At 47.6% G+C, this 17,285-nt stretch overlaps 1 protein-coding gene and 1 pseudogene across 4 annotated transcripts in view; one reads left to right on the forward strand and one right to left on the reverse strand.

Moving 5' to 3' along the window:
* LOC128703294 (protein bric-a-brac 1) overlaps positions 1-17,285 on the forward strand; it is a 379,783-nt gene that overhangs the window by 186,574 nt on the left and 175,924 nt on the right. The gene's annotated exons all lie outside the window — the stretch shown is intronic.
* Positions 3,459-4,132, reverse strand: LOC138855210 (uncharacterized; annotated as a pseudogene).

The following is a 17,285-nucleotide window of genomic DNA, read 5'->3' on the forward strand; positions in this document are numbered from 1 at the left end:
GGGAGTTGCAAGAGTGGAGGGAGTTGCAAGAGTGGAGGGAGTTGCAAGAGTGGAGGGAGTTGCAAGAGTGGAGGGAGTTGCAAGAGTGGAGGGAGTTGCAAGAGTGGAGGGAGTTGCAAGAGTGGAGGGAGTTGCAAGAGTGGAGGGAGTTGCAAGAGTGGAGGGAGTTGCAAGAGTGAAGGGAGTTGCAAGAGAAGAGGGAGTTGCAAGAGGGGAGGGAGTTGCAAGAGTGGAGGGAGTTGCAAGAGTGGAGGGAGTTGCAAGAGTGGAGGGAGTTGCAAGAGTGGAGGGAGTTGCAAGAGAAGAGGGAGTTGCAAGAGAAGAGGGAGTTGCAAGAGTGGAGGGAGTTGCAAGAGTGGAGGGAGTTGCAAGAGTGGAGGGAGTTGCAAGAGAAGAGGGAGTTGCAAGAGAAGAGGGAGTTGCAAGAGTAGAGGGAGTTGCAAGAGTAGAGGGAGTTGCAAGAGTGGAGGGAGTTGCAACAGTAGAGGGAGTTGCAAGAGTGGAGGGAGTTGCAAGAGTAGAGGGAGTTGCAAGAGTGGAGGGAGTTGCAAGAGAAGGGGAGTTGCAAGAGTGGAGGGAGTTGCAAGAGTAGAGGGAGTTGCAAGAGTAGAGGGAGTTGCAAGAGTGGAGGGAGTTGCAAGAGAAGAGGGAGTTGCAAGAGTGGAGGGAGTTGCAAGAGTAGAGGGAGTTGCAAGAGTAGAGGGAGTTCCAAGAGTGGAGGGAGTTGCAAGAGTAGAGGGAGTTGCAAGAGTGGAGGGAGTTGCAAGAGAAGAGGGAGTTGCAAGAGTGGAGGGAGTTGCAAGAGTGGAGGGAGTTGCAAGAGTGGAGGGAGTTGCAAGAGTAGAGGGAGTTGCAAGAGTAGAGGTAGTTACAAGAGTGGAGGGAGTTGCAAGAGTGGAGGGAGTTGCAAGAGTGGAGGGAGTTACACGAGTGGAGGGAGTTGCAAGAGTGTAGGGAGTTGCAAGAGTTGAGGGAGTTGCAAGAGTAGAGGGAGTTACAAGAGTGGAGGGAGTTGCAAGAGTGGAGGGAGTTGCAAGAGCAGAGGGAGTTGCAAGAGCGGAGGGAGTTGCAAGAGTGGAGGGAGTTGCAAGAGTAGAGGGAGTTGCAAGAGTGGAGGGACTTGCAAGAGTGGAGGGAGTTGCAAGAATAGAGGGAGTTGTAAGAGTAGAGGGAGTTGCAAGAGTAGAGGGAGTTGCAAGAGTAGAGAGTTGCAAGAATAGAGGGAGTTGCAAGAGTGGATGGAGTTGCAAGAGTGGAGGGAGTTGCAAGAGTGGAGGGAGTTACAAAAGTGGAGGGAGTTGCAAGAGTGGAGGGAGTTGCAAGAGTAGAGGGAATTGCAAGAGTAGAGGGAGTTGCAAGAGTGGAGGGAGTTGCAAGAGTGGAGGGAGTTGCAAGAGTGGAGGGAGTTGCAAGAGTAGAGGGAGTTGCAAGAGTGGAGGGAGTTGCAAGAGTTGAGGGAGTTACAAGAGTAGAGGGAGTTGCAAGAGTGGAGGGAGTTGCAAGAGTGGAGGGAGTTACACGAGTAGAGGGAGTTGCAAGAGTGGAGGGAGTTGCAAGAGGGGAGGGAGTTGCAAGAGTGGAGGGAGTTACACGAGTAGAGGGAGTTGCAAGAGTAGAGGGAGTTGCAAGAGTGGAGGGAGTTGCAAGAGTGAAGGGAGTTGCAAGAGTGGAGGGAGTTGCAAGAGTGGAGGGAGTTGCAAGAGTGGAGGGAGTTGCAAGAGTAGAGGGAGTTGCAAAAGTAGAGGGAGTTGCAAGAGTAGAGGGAGTTGCAAGAGTGGAGGAAGTTGCAAGAGTGAAGGGGGTTGCAAGAGTGGAGGGAGTTACACGAGTAGAGGGAGTTACACGAGTAGAGGGAGTTGCAAGAGTAGAGGGAGTTACACGAGTAGAGGGAGTTGCAAGAGTGGAGGGGGTTGCAAGAGTCGAGGGAGTTACACGAGTGGAGGGAGTTGCAAGAGTAGAGGGAGTTACACGAGTAGAGGGAGTTGCAAGAGTAGAGGGAGTTACACGAGTAGAGGGAGTTACACGAGTAGAGGGAGTTGCAAGAGTAGAGGGAGTTACACGAGTAGAGGGAGTTGCAAGAGTCGAGGGGGTTGCAAGAGTCGAGGGAGTTACACGAGTGGAGGGAGTTGCAAGAGTGGAGGGAGTTGCAAGAGTGGAGGGAGTTGCAAGAGTGGAGGGAGTTACACGAGTAGAGGGAGTTACACGAGTAGAGGGAGTTGCAAGAGTAGAGGGAGTTACACGAGTAGAGGGAGTTGCAAGAGTGGAGGGGGTTGCAAGAGTGGAGGGAGTTGCAAGAGTGGAGGGAGTTCCACGAGTGGAGGGAGTTGCAAGAGTGGAGGGAGTTGCCAGAGTTGAGGGAGTTGCAAGAGTAGAGGGAGTTGCCAGAGTTGAGGGAGTTGCAAGAGTAGAGGGAGTTACAAGAGTGGAGGGAGTTGCAAGAGTAGAGGGAGTTGCAAGAGTAGAGGGAGTTGCAAGAGTGGAGGGAGTTGCAAGAGTAGAGGGAGTTGCAAGAGTGGAGGGAGTTGCAAGAGTTGAGGGAGTTGCAAGAGTGGAGGGAGTTGCAAGAGTAGAGGGAGTTGCAAGAGTGGAGGGAGTTGCAAGAGTAGAGGGAGTTGCAAGAGGGGAGGGAGTTGCAAGAGTGGAGGGAGTTGCAAGAGAAGAGGGAGTTGCAAGAGAAGAGGGAGTTGCAAGAGTGGAGGGAGTTGCAAGAGTGGAGGGAGTTGCAAGAGTGGAGGGAGTTGCAAGAGTGGAGGGAGTTGCAAGAGAAGAGGGAGTTGCAAGAGAAGAGGGAGTTGCAAGAGAAGAGGGAGTTGCAAGAGTAGAGGGAGTTGCAAGAGTAGAGGGAGTTGCAAGAGTGGAGGGAGTTGCAACAGTAGAGGGACTTGCAAGAGCGGAGGGAGTTGCAAGAGTAGAGGGAGTTGCAAGAGTGGAGGGACTTGCAAGAGAAGGGGAGTTGCAAGAGTGGAGGGAGTTGCAAGAGTGGAGGGAGTTGCAAGAGTAGAGGGAGTTGCAAGAGTAGAGGGAGTTGCAAGAGTGGAGGGAGTTGCAAGAGAAGAGGGAGTTGCAAGAGTGGAGGGAGTTGCAAGAGTAGAGGGAGTTGCAAGAGTGGAGGGAGTTGCAAGAGTGGAGGGAGTTCCAAGAGTGGAGGGAGTTGCAAGAGTGGAGGGAGTTGCAAGAGTGGAGGGAGTTGCAAGAGTGGAGGGAGTTGCAAGAGTGGAGGGAGTTCCAAGAGTAGAGGGAGTTGCAAGAGTGGAGGGAGTTCCAAGAGTAGAGGGAGTTGCAAGAATAGAGGGAGTTGCAAGAGTAGAGGGAGTTGCAAGAGTGGAGGGAGTTGCAAGAGTGGAGGGAGTTGCAAGAGTGGAGGGAGTTGCAAGAGTGGAGGGAGTTGCAAGAGTAGAGGGAGTTGCAAGAGTAGAGGGAGTTGCAAGAGTAGAGGGAGGAGGGAGTTGCAAGAAGGGAGTTGCAAGAGTGGAGGGAGTTGCAAGAGTAGAGGGAGTTGCAAGAGTAGAGGGAGTTGCAAGAGTGGAGGGAGTTCCAAGAGTAGAGGGAGTTGCAAGAGTGGAGGGAGTTCCAAGAGTGGAGGGAGTTGCAAGAGTAGAGGGAGTTGCAAGAGTGGAGGGAGTTCCAAGAGTGGAGGGAGTTGCAAGAGTGGAGGGAGTTGCAAGAGTGGAGGGAGTTGCAAGAGTGGAGGGAGTTGCAAGAGTGGAGGGAGTTCCAAGAGTGGAGGGAGTTGCAAGAGTAGAGGGAGTTGCAAGAGTGGAGGGAGTTGCAAGAGTGGAGGGAGTTGCAAGAGTGGAGGGAGTTGCAAGAGTGGAGGGAGTTGCAAGAGTGGAGTTGCTAGAGTTGAGGGAGTTGCAAGAGTAGAGGGAGTTGCAAGAGTAGAGGGAGTTGCAAGAGTAGAGGGAGTTGCAAGAGTTGAGGGAGTTGCAAGAGTGGAGGGAGTCGCAAGAGTAGAGGGAGTTGCAAGAGTAGAGGGAGTTGCAAGAGTAGATGGAGTTGCAAGAGTGGATTGAGTTGCAATAGTAGAAGGAGTTGCAAGAGTAGAGGGAGTTGCAAGAGTGAAGGGAGTTGCAAGAGTAGAGGGAGTTGCAAGAGTAGAGGGAGTTGCAAGAGTAGAGGGAGTTGCAAGAGTAGAGGGAGTTGCAAGAGTAGAGGGAGTTGCAAGAGTGAAGGGAGTTGCAAGAGTAGAGGGAGTTGCAAGGGTAGAGGGAGTTGCAAGAGTGAAGGGAGTTGCAAGAGTGCAAGAGTAGAGGGAGTTGCAAGAATAGAGGGAGTTCCAAGAGTAGAGGGAGTTGCAAGAGTAGAGGGAGTTGCAAGAGTGGAGGAAGTTGCAAGAGTGGAGGGAGTTCCAAGAGTAGAGGGAGTTGCAAGAGTGGAGGGAGTTCCAAGAGTAGAGGGAGTTGCAAGAGTGGAGGGAGTTCCAAGAGTAGAGGGAGTTCCAAGAGTGGAGGGAGTTCCAAGAGTAGAGGGAGTTGCAAGAGTAGAGGGAGTTGCAAGAGTGGAGGGAGTTCCAAGAGTAGAGGGAGTTGCAAGAGTAGAGGGAGTTGCAAGAGTAGAGGGAGTTGCAAGAGTAGAGGGAGTTGCAAGAGTGAAGGGAGTTGCAAGAGTGAAGGGAGTTGCAAGAGTAGAGGGAGTTGCAAGGGTAGAGGGAGTTGCAAGAGTGAAGGGAGTTGCAAGAGTGAAGGGAGTTGCAAGAGTGGAGGGAGTTGCAAGAGTAGAGGGAGTTGCAAGAGTGGAGGGAGTTGCAAGAGTAGAGGGAGTTGCAAGAGTGAAGGGAGTTGCAAGAGTAGAGGGAGTTGCAAGAGTAGAGGGAGTTGCAAGAGTAGAGGGAGTTGCAAGAGTAGAGGGAGTTGCAGAGGGAGTTGGAGGGAGTTGCAAGAGTGAAGGGAGTTGCAAGAGTAGAGGGAGTTGCAAGGGTAGAGGGAGTTGCAAGAGTGAAGGGAGTTGCAAGAGTGAAGGGAGTTGCAAGAGTGGAGGGAGTTGCAAGAGTAGAGGGAGTTGCAAGAGTAGAGGGAGTTGCAAGAGTAGAGGGAGTTGCAAGAGTAGAGGGAGTTGCAAGAGTAGAGGGAGTTGCAAGAGTAGAGGGAGTTGCAAGAGTAGAGGGAGTTGCAAGAGTTGAGGGAGTTGCAAGAGTAGAGGGAGTTGCAAGAGTGGAAGGGAGTTGCAAGAGTAAGGGAGTTGCAAGTGTGAAGGGAGTTGCAAGAGTAGAGGGAGTTGCAAGAGTGAAGGGAGTTGCAAGAGTGAAGGGAGTTGCAAGAGTGGAGGGAGTTGCAAGAGTAGAGGGAGTTGCAAGAGTAGAGGGAGTTGCAAGTGTGAAGGGAGTTGCAAGAGTGAAGGGAGTTGCAAGAGTAGAGGGAGTTGCAAGAGTGAAGGGAGTTGCAAGAGTGAAGGGAGTTGCAAGAGTAGAGGGAGTTGCAAGAGTAGAGGGAGTTGCAAGAGTGGAGGGAGTTGCAAGAGTAGAGGGAGTTGCAAGAGTAGAGGGAGTTGCAAGAGTGGAGGGAGTTGCAAGAGTAGAGGGAGTTGCAAGAGTGGAGGGAGTTGCAAGAGTAGAGGGAGTTGCAAGAGTGGAGGGAGTTGCAAGAGTGGAGGGAGTTGCAAGAGTGGAGGGAGTTGCAAGAGTAGAGGGAGTTGCAAGAGTTGAGGGAGTTCCAATAGTAGAGGGAATTGCAAGAGTGGAGGGAGTTGCAAGAGTAGAGGGAGTTGTAATAATGTTGATAGGATCACCCACAATATGTTAGGTAACAGGACACAAGGGCAACTAATGTGACATTTTATTGTGGCAACGTTTCACTCTCCAGGAGCTTTGTCAAACCATCTTCACTAAGCTCCTAGAGAGCGAAACGTTGCCACAATAAAAATGTCATATTAGTTACACTAGTGTCCTTTTACGAAGACAGAGTGACGGGAGTTGTAAGAGTTACCATAGTTACCATCTTGTGGATGTCCGTACAGTGTCCACCTGGTGAACACGGTTGAAACTGGTATAAAATGCCGCCAGGTTGATGAGTAAGACACGTGTACAACAATCTCAGCTTCACCTTGTTCCAGACCAGGAACTCTTCTCCAGGCTGAGGGACTGACCACCTTGTTCCAGACCAGGAACTCTTCTCCAGGCTGAGGGACTGACCACCTTGTTCCAGACCATGAACTCTTCTCCAGGCTGAGGGACTGACCACCTTGTTCCACACCATGAACTCTTCTCCAGGCTGAGGGACTGACCACCTTTTTCCAGACCAGGAACTCTTCTCCAGGCTGAGGGACTGACCACCTTGTTCCAGACCATGAACTCTTCTCCAGGCTGAGGGACTGACCACCTTGTCTTTATTTCATTACACCTGTTGTCTCTGTATGTGACTGAAGAAGTCTACTGTGTAGGCGAAACATTTCGACAGTAAAGTTACCTAAGTGTTGCACATGTGTCTTAATCATCAACTATATATCAACATTAGAAGTCATCAACACGTAGTCATTAGGTGTAGGAAACCCCGTGTCAGGATCACCTGGTGAATCAACTACTTGGAGGGTTCAAATCAACACCTTGGAGGGTTCAAATTAATACCTTGGAGGGTTCAAATCAACACCTTGGAGGGTTCAAATTAACACTTTGGAGGGTTCAAGTTAACACCTTGGAGGGTTCCAGTCAACACCTTGGAGAGTTCAAATAAACACCTTGGAGGGTTCAAATCAACACCTTGGAGGGTTCCAGTCAACACCTTGGAGGGTTCCAGTCAACACCTTGGAGGGTTCCAGTCAACACCTTGGAGGGTTCAAATCAACACCTTGGAGGGTTCAAATCAACACTTTCTGGGGTTGAAATTAACACTTGGGGATCAAATTAACACTTTGGAGGGTTCAAATAAACACCTTGGAGGGTTCAAATCAACACCTTGGAGGGTTCAAATTAACACCTTGGAGGGTTCCAATCAACACCTTGGGGATTCAGATTAACACCTTGGAGGGTTCCAGTCAACACCTTGGAGGGTTCAAATTAACACCTTGGGGGTTCAAATCAACACCTTGGAGGGTTCCAGTCAACACCTTGGAGGGTTCAAATCCACACCTTGGGGGGTTCAAATTATCACCTTGGACGGTTCAAATTCACACCTGGGAGGGTTCCAGTCAACACCTTGGACGGTTCAAATCAACACCTTGGAGGGTTCCAGTCAACACCTTGGAGGGTTCCAGTCAACACCTTGGAGGGTTCAAATCAACACCTTGGGGGGTTCAAATTAACACCTTGGAGGGTTCAAGTCAGTACCTTGGAAGGTTCCAGTCAACACCTTGGAAGGTTCAAGTCAACACCTTTGAGGGTTCAAGTCAGTACCTTGGAGGGTTCAAATCAACACCTTCGGGGGTTCAAATCAATGTGCAGGAAAATGTTGGATGTCAGTACAGGAATGTAAATGATCAGACACTTGGAAGATGTCACATCATGTTCCTGTGGAAGATGTCACAGTTTGTGCCTGTGGAAGATGTCACGGCTTGTGCCTGTGGAAGATGTCACGGCTTGTGCCTGTGGAAGATGTCACAGCTTGTGCCTGTGGAAGATGTCACAGTTTGTGTCCGTGGAAGATGTCACGGCTTGTGCCTGTGGAAGATGTCACAGTTTGTGCCTGTGGAAGATGTCACGGCTTGTGTCTGTGGAAGATGTCACGGCTTGTGCCTGTGGAAGATGTCACGGCTTGTGCCTGTGGAAGATGTCACAGCTTGTGCCTGTGGAAGATGTCACGGCTTGTGCCTGTGGAAGATGTCACGGCTTGTGCCTGTGGAAGATGTCACAGCTTGTGCCTGTGGAAGATGTCACAGTTTGTGTCCGTGGAAGATGTCACGGCTTGTGCCTGTGGAAGATGTCACAGCTTGTGCCTGTGGAAGATGTCACAGTTTGTGCCTGTGGAAGATGTCACGGCTTCTGCCTGTGGAAGATGTCACGGCTTGTGCCTGTGGAAGATGTCACGGCTTGTGCCTGTGGAAGATGTAACGGCTTGTGCCTGTGGAAGATGTCACAGCTTGTGTCCGTGGAAGATGTCACAGTTTGTGTCCGTGGAAGATATCACATGTGCCTGTGGAAGATGTCACAGCTTGTGCCTGTGGAAGATGTCATAGCTTGTGCCAGTGGAAGATGTCACGGCTTGTGCCTGTGGAAGATGTTACAGCATGTGCCTGTGGAAGATGTCATAGCTTGTGCCTGTTGAAGATGTCACAGCTTGTGCCTGTGGAAGATGTCACAGCTTGTGTGTGGAAGATGTCACACCTTGTGTCTGTGGAATATGTCACAGCTTGTGCCTGTGGAAGATGTCACAGCTTGTGCCTATGGAAGATGCCACAGCTTGTGCCTGTGGGAGATGTCACAGCTTGTGCCTGTAGGAGATGTCACAGCTTGTGCCTGTGGAAGATGTCACAGCTTGTGTGTGGAAGATGTCACACCTTGTGTCTGTGGGAGATGTCACAGCTTGTGTCTGTGGAAGATGTCACAACTTGTGCCTGTGGAAGATGTCACGGCTTGTGTCTGTGGAAGATGTCACAGCTTGTGCCTGTGGAAGATGTCACAGCTTGTGCCTGTGGAAGATGTCACAGCTTGTGCCTGTGGAAGATGTCACAGCTTGTGCCTGTGGAAGATGTCACAGCTTGTGCCTGTGGAAGATGTCACAGCTTGTGCCTGTGGAAGATGTCACAGCTTGTGTCTGTGGAAGATGTCACAGCTTGTGCCTGTGGAAGATGTCACAGCTTGTGCCTGTGGAAGATGTCACAGCTTGTGTCTGTGGAAAATGTCACAGCTTGTGCCTGTGGAAGATGTCACAGCTTGTGCCTGTGGGAGATGTCACAGCTTGTGCCTGTGGAAGATGTCACAGCTTGTGCCTGTGGAAGATGTCACAGCTTGTGCCTGTGGGAGATATCACAGCTTGTACCTGTGGAAGATGTCACAGCTTGTGCCTGTGGAAGATGTCACAGCTTGTGCCTGTGGGAGATGTCACAGCTTGTGCTTGTGGAAGATGTCACAGCTTGTGCGTGTGGGAGATGTCACAGCTTGTGCCTGTGGAAGATGTCACAGCTTGTGCCTGTGGAAGATGTCACAGCTTGTGCCTGTGGGAGATGTCACAGCTTGTGCCTGTGGAAGATGTCACAGCTTGTGCCTGTGGGAGATGTCACAGCTTGTGCCTGTGGGAGATGTCACAGCTTGTGCCTGTGGAAGATGTCACAGCTTGTGCCTGTGGGAGATGTCACAGCTTGTGCCTGTGGAAGATGTCACAGCTTGTGCCTGTGGAAGATGTCACAGCTTGTGCCTGTGGAAGATGTCACAGCTTGTGCCTGTGGAAGATGTCACAGCTTGTGCCTGTGGGAGATGTCACAGCTTGTGCCTGTGAAAGATGTCACAGCTTGTGCCTGTGGGAGATGTCACAGCTTGTGCCTGTGGAAGATGTCACAACTTGTGCCTGTGGAAGATGTCACAGCTTGTGCCTGTGGAAAATGTCACAGCTTGGAAGATGTCTGTGCCTGAAGATGTCACAGCTTGTGTCTGTGGAAGATTTCACAGCTTGTGCCTGTGGAAGATGTCACAGCTTGTACCTGTGGAAGATGTCACAGCTTGTGCCTGTGGAAGATGTCACAGCTTGTGCCTGTTGGAGATGTCACAGCTTGTGCCTGTGAAAGATGTCACAGCTTGTGCCTGTGGGAGATGTCACAGCTTGTGCCTGTGAAAGATGTCACAGCTTGTGCCTGTGGAAGATGTCACAGCTTGTGCCTGTGGAAGATGTCACAGCTTGTGCCTGTGGAAGATGTCACAGCTTGTTCCTGCGGGAGATGTCACAGCTTGTGCCTGTGGAAGATGTCACAGCTTATGCCTGTGGAAGATGTCACACCTTGTTCATGTGGAAGATGTCACAGCTTGTGCCTGTGGGAGATGTCACAGCTTGTGCCTGTGGAAGATGTCACAGCTTGTGCCTGTGGAAGATGTCACAGCTTGTGCATGTGGGAGATGTCACAGCTTGTGTCTGTTGAAGATGTCACAACTTGTGCCTGTGGAAGATGTCACAGGTTGTGCCTGTGGGAGATGTCACAGCTTGTGCCTGTGGAAGATGTCACAGCTTGTGCCTGTGGGAGATGTCACAACTTGTGCCTGTGGAAGATGTCACAGCTTGTGCCTGTGGAAGATGTCACAGCTTGTGCCTGTGGGAGATGTCACAGCTTGTGCCTGTGGAAGATGTCACAGCTTGTGCCTGTGGGAGATATCACAGCTTGTGTCTGTTGAAGATGTCACAGCTTGTGCCTGTGGAAGATGTCACAGCTTGTGCCTGTGGAAGATGTCACAGCTTGTGTCTGTGGAAGATGTCACAACTTGTGCCTGTGGAAGATGTCACAGCTTGTGTCTGTGGAAGATGTCACAGCTTGTTCCTGTGGGAGATGTCAGCTTGTTCCTGTGGGAGATGTCACAGCTTGTGCCTGTGGAAGATGTCACAGCTTGTGCCTGTGGAAGATGTCACAGCTTGTGCCTGTGGAAGATGTCACAGCTTGTGCCTGTGGAAGACGTCACAGCTTGTGCCTGTGGAAGATATCACAGCTTGTGCCTGTGGAAGATGTCGCAGCTTGTGCCTGTGGAAGATGTCACAGCTTGTGTCTGTGGAAGATGTCACAGCTTGTTCCTGTGGGAAATGTCACAGCTTGTGCCTGTGGAAGATGTCACAGCTTGTTCCTGTGGAAGATGTCACAGCTTGTGTCTGTGGAAGATGTCACAGCTTGTGCCTGTGGAAGATGTCACAGCTTGTGCCTGTGGAAGATGTCACAGCTTGTGCCTGTGGAAGATGTCACAGCTTGTGCCTGTGGAAGATGTCACAGTTTGAACCTGTGGAAGATGTCACAGCTTGCTCAGTAATAACTCACATGGAGATAGAGACACAGGAGATTAATTGATATGTATATTTCGATCCCCTTGTGTTGAAGAGGGTCCCAGAAGGGGGTCGAAATATACATATCAGTTAATCTTGTGAGTTTATCTTCACGTAGGTTATTATTGAACACTGACAAGTGTTCATTATACTTTAGTTATCCACGTGATATATTAAAAAATGACAGTAAAAATATTACCGTCTGAGTCAAAAGAAGAGAAAAGGTGTAGAATGGAAGCAGGAAATGGTGTCATAAACCCACAAGGTAAAGGTATGAAGTATAAAAGTTCCCCTTTAAAGGCAGGCGATTTTGCTGACCTGGAGAATGTACAGAGAACTTTCACGTCACACATAAATATGATAAAATACCTAAATTACTGGGAACGTTTGAAGTTTCTTGATTTGTATTTCCTAGAATGCAGGCGAGAAGGATATACAATAATATACACATGGAAAATGCTAAAGTGATTAGTACCAAATCTGCACACGGAAATCACTCCCTACTAAAGCCAAAGACTGGGCAGGAGATGCAACATTCCCGCCACGAGTACACTGAGAGGACACAGTAAGTGTCAGAGGCCCAAGACTGTTCAGCTGCCTCCCAGCGTACATAGGGCGGATTACCAGTAGACCTCTGGCTGTCTTTAAAAAGGCACTGGTTTACGTGCAGCCAGTAGTAACAGCCAGATTGATCAGGTCCTGATCCACTGCAAGGCCTGGTCACAGACTAGGCCGCGGGGGCATTGATCCTCAAAACCCCCTCCAGCATTGAAAATTGGGTTAGTCAAATGTTTTGTTAGTGGGATGAATTGTAAAGGACCTGTTGATAAATTAGACACATGTGCAACTCTTGGGTATCTTTATTGAGGAAACGTTTCGCCACACAGTGGCTTCATCAGTCCATACAAAGGAGAATCTTGAAGATTCAAGATTGATGGACTGACCACATCGACTCAAGGTTGAGGGACTGATTACCTCATTCTCCTCCTGTTCTTCAAGATTCTCCTTTGTATGGACTGATGAAGCCACTGTGTGGCGAAACGTTTCCTCAATAAAGATACCCAAGAGTTGCACATGTGTCTAATTTATCAACATGTCGGTTCTCTGAACCATTCATCTGTAAAGGACCTGCCTAGTATGGGCCAACAGGCCTGCTGCAGTGTTCCTCCTTTCTTATGTTCTTATGTTCTTATGTTCTCATAGGCCAGTTTCATTGACAACTTTTGTGGTAAAATTATCGAGAAAAGTCACCAGAGAAAAATTAGATTCAACACTGGACATTAACAATGTATTAACTGTTAAACAATTTAGTTTTGAGTTTGCTAATTCGTGTAGATCAAATTTGTTATCATGACACAGAAATTGTTTGGGTAGCGTTGAAAATGGGTTGGGCAAATATTCTGTTAGTGGGTTGGAGTTGTGAAGGACCTGCCCAGTATGGGCCAGTAGGCCTACTGCAGTGTTCTTCCTTATGTTCTTATGGTCAGATTTTATATATATGGAGGTCACTTTATTTGGTCACTTTAAAATACAGAAGAAATAAATGGTAATTTATTATACTGGATGAGAGGAAAACGCCAACAGTATTAAGAGGTAAAATGTTCTCACGGGGAAATGTCACGAGCGGTCACTGGAAGACGACCACAACGCAGATGTGATTTACACAGATTTTGCAAAGGCGTTTGACAAATGCGATCATGGAGAGATAGCTTACAAAATGAAGGCCATGGGCATTACGGGGAAGGTAGGCAGATGGATTTTCGGTTTCCTAACACACAGAACACAAAAAGTAGTAGTGAACAGGGCAAGATCCAACATCAGCGAGGTCAAAAGCTCAGTGCCCCAAGGCACTGTCCTGGCACCTCTGCTGTTCCACATCCTCATAGCAGACATAGACAAAAACACCCGGCACACTTTTGTATCATCATTTGCAGATGACACTAAAATAAGCATGAAAGTCAGTACGGTAGAGGACACTGAAAAAGTACAGGAAGACATAAACAGGGTTTTCCAGTGGGCAGTGGAGAACAACATGACGTTCAATGGTGATTAGTTCCAGCTGCTTAGGTATGGAAAGAATGAAGAACTTAAAAGGAGCACTATATACAAAACTCGCCGATGGTGACACTCTTCAAATCGCTAGTGCTCCCTCACTTAGAATATTGCTCAGTACTGACGGCCCCGTTCAGGGCAGGAGAAATATCAGAGCTGGAACAAATACAGAGATCGTTTACGGCTCACATTGAGCCAGTAAAGCACCTAAACTACTGGGAACGCCTGCAAGTATTGAGCATATACTCATTGGAGCGGAGGAGAGAGAGGTACATGATAATATATACCTGGAAGGTACTCGAGGGCTTCGTCCCAAATCTGCACACTGCCATAACAACATACTGGAGTGAGAGATATGGGAGGAAGTGTAAAATAAACCCAGTGAGGAGCAGGGGTGCGGTGGGGACAACAAGGGAACATTGTGTCAACATCCGGGGTCCCAGACTCTTCAATATCTTACCAGAAGATATCAGAAACACTGCTGGAACAAGTGTAGACGCCTTTAAGAGGAAACTGGACAAGTATCTTCACCAGGTGCCAGATCAACCAGGCTGTGATGGATATGTGGGGCAGCGGGCCTCCAGCAGCAACAGTCTGGTTGACCAGGCGAGCACCAGACGAGCCTGGCCCATGGCCGGGCTCAGAGAGTAGACAAACTCAAGAAACTCTTCAAAGGTATATCAAAGGGGTACCACAAGCATCTGTACTTGACCCAAAAATGTTTGTAATTCTTACACATGATTTTCCAGAAGGAACAATTTATTTTATATGTCTGGTGGCCTGGTGGTTAACGCTCTGGCTTCACACGGTGAGGGCCTGGGTTCGATTCCCAGCGAGGGTAGAAACACTGGGCGTTTCTTTACGCCTGTCTATATTCACCAATCAGTAAAATGGGTACCTGGGTGTTAGTGGACTAGTGTGGGTCGCATCCTGGGACAAAATTGACCTAACTTGCCCGAAATGCTCTGCGTGGCCTGGTGGTTAACGCTCTCGCTTCACACGGTGAGGGCCTGGGTTCGATTCCCAGCCAGAGTAGAAACATTGGACGTGTTTCTTTCCACCTGTTGTCTATGTTCCCCATCAGTAAAATGGGTACCTGGGTGTTAGTCGACTGGTGTGGGTCGCATCCTGGGACACTGACCTAAGGAGGCCTGGTCACAGACCGGGCCGCGGGGGCGTTGACCCCCGGAACTCTCTCCAGATAAACTCCAGATAAATAATGAAAGTAACTAAATCTTTACAAGAGAATCTAGATAAATTGAGGACATGGAATAATGGATGGATAATGAAATTTAATGTAGATAACTGAGAGGTTGTGAAAATAGAAGAAAGTGACATCAGGCCACATCAAGACTATGAAATGTATAGCAGAATATAGAAGACATCAGATAGAGAAATATATGAGACGTCAGATAGAGAAATATATGAGACATCAGATAGAGAAATATATGAGACATCAGATAGAGAAATATACGAGACATCAGATAGAGAAATATACGAGACATCAGATAGAGAAATATACGAGACATCAGATAGAGAAATATACGAGACATCAGATAGAGAAATATACGAGACATCAGATAGAGAAATATACGAGACATCAGATAGAGAAATATACGAGACATCAGATAGAGAAATATAAGAACATAAGAACGAAGGAACACTGCAGAAGGCCTACTGGCCCATGCGAGGCAGGTCCAAGTCTCCTACCGGCTTAAGCCAATGCACCCAACCTAGTCAGGTCAGGTCACATTGACTTAAGGGAGGAACACGGCAACCGACCTGGTAGCACAAGCTATCACGTCTAACTCACACCCACCCACATCTACTCATGTATTTATCCAACCTATTTTTAAAGCTACACAACGTTCTAGCCTCTATAACGGTACTTGGGAGTTTGTTCCACTCATCCACAACTCTATTACCAAACCAGTACTTTCCTATATCCTTCCTGAATCTGAATTTTTCCAACTTAAAACCATTGCTGCGAGTCCTGTCTAGGCTAGATATTTTCAGCACACTATTTACATCCCCTTTATTTATTCCTGTCTTCCATTTATACACCTCAATCATATCCCCCCTAATTCTACGTCTTTCTAGAGAGTGCAGTTTCAGGGCCCTTAGTCTATCCTCATAGGGAAGGTTTCTGATACATGGGATCAACTTTGTCATCCTCCTTTGTACATTTTCCAGAGAATTTATATCCATTCTGTAATACGGTGACCAAAACTGTGCAGCATAATCTAAATGAGGCCTAACCAAGGATGTATAGAGTTGAAGAACAACCTGAGGACTCCTATTATTTATGCTTCTTGATATGAAGCCAAGGATTCTATTAGCTTTATTGCGAACACTTATGCACTGTTGTCTTGGTTTCAGATTACTGCTAACCAGAACTCCTAAATCTTTTTCGCAATCCGTAATATTAAGATCTACATTATTTAGTTTATATGTGGCATGGTTATTGTCCTGTCCAACATTTAGAACTTTGCATTTGTCTATATTAAACTGCATCTGCCACTTCTCCGACCACTGCATCAGTCTATTCAAATCTTCCTGGAGTGCTCGAATGTCCTCGTCAGAATGAATTCGACGGCCTATTTTGGTGTCATCGGCAAACTTGCCGATGTCGCTCTTTATGCCCTCATCTATGTCGTTTATGTAGATTGTGAACAGCAGGGGGCCCAACACTGACCCCTGTGGAACACCGCTCGTGACACTTCCCCACTCTGATTTCTCCCCATTTATGCAAACTCTCTGCTGCCTATTTGTCAACCATGCCTCTATCCAGGAAAAAATTTCTCCTCCTATTCCATGTGCTTTAATTTTCCTCAACAGTCTCTGATGTGGGACCCTGTCAAAAGCCTTACTGAAGTCCATATACACAATATCATATTCATTACCATGATCTACCTCCTCAAATACCTTAGTGAAAAAAGTTAATAAATTCGTAAGGCAGGAACGCCCCTTTGTAAAACCATGCTGAGATTCGTTGATTAATTTATGCTTTTCAAGGTGGCTACGAACTGCCTCGGCAATTATTGATTCCATAAATTTTCCCACTATGGAGGTCAGGCTTATTGGTCTATAGTTCGAAGCTAAGGACCTGTCACCTGTTTTGAAAATAGGTATCACATTTGCCATTTTCCACTTATCTGGCACCATGCCAGTTTGTAGTGATATGTTGAAAAGATTAGCCAAAGGTGTGCTAAGCTCCTCTTTACATTCCTTTAGAACCCTTGCATACAGTTCATCAGGGCCTGGGGATTTGTTAGGTTTTAATTTATCTATTTGCCTAAGGACCATGTCACTTGTGACCCTAATAGTGCACAGTTTATTATCGTCCTGTTCTACATAATTTTTCATTACTGGAATATCGCTGGTATCCTCCTGTGTAAAAACTGAGAGGAAGTATGTGTTAAAAATTCTACACATTTCCTTATCACTGTCAGTGAGCTGACCCGAGGAACTTTTGAGTGGGCCTATCTTGTCCCTGATCTTACTTCTGTATACCTGAAAGAATCCTTTTGGGTTAGTCTTCGATTCTCTTGCAACTTTAACCTCATAATCTCTTTTTGCTTTTCTAATTCCCTTTTTTATTTCTCTCTTTAACTGAATATATCGATTTCTCAATTGCCCCTCTCCTCTTTTGATTTGCCTATATATGCCTCTCTTTTGACCAATCAGATATTTTAATCTATTATTCATCCATTTAGGATCATTTTTGTTTGATCTGATTTCCCTATTTGGAACATAATTTGACTGAGCAGCTAGAACTATGCCCTGGAAAGCATCATATCGGCAACCGTCACCACCTACCTGACCCTTAGTCAGGTCATTCCAGTTCAGCCCACCTAAGTAATTTTTCAGTCCTATGAAATCAGCCAAGCGAAAGTCAGGGACGGAGACTTGATTGCCATTATTAGGGGAATTCCATGATATATTAAAACTGAGTGATTTGTGATCACTTTCCCCAAGCTCATCATTAACCTCAAGATTATTAATTAGTGTTTCCCTACTGGCAAGAACCAAGTCAAGGAGGTTATTTCCCCTAGTTGGCTCTGTCACAAACTGTTTTAAAAAAACAATCCTGGATCGTATCAAGAAAGTCACCTGACTCTAAATTTCCTGTCAAATTGCTCCAGTCAATCTGTCTATAGTTGAAATCTCCCATTAGCACAACATTTTCGTATGTAGATGCCTTACGAATTTCGTCCCATAGAAGTTTACTGCACTCCCTATCAAGATTTGGGGCCCTGTAAATCACACCCAAAATTAGTTTTTCTCGGCCCTCGAGAAGCTGTAACCAAACAGATTCAGTGGCTGACGCTTCTAATTTAATATCTTGTCTAA

Source organism: Cherax quadricarinatus, chromosome 85, assembly GCF_038502225.1.
Source record: "Cherax quadricarinatus isolate ZL_2023a chromosome 85, ASM3850222v1, whole genome shotgun sequence".
Taxonomy (NCBI): domain Eukaryota; kingdom Metazoa; phylum Arthropoda; class Malacostraca; order Decapoda; family Parastacidae; genus Cherax; species Cherax quadricarinatus.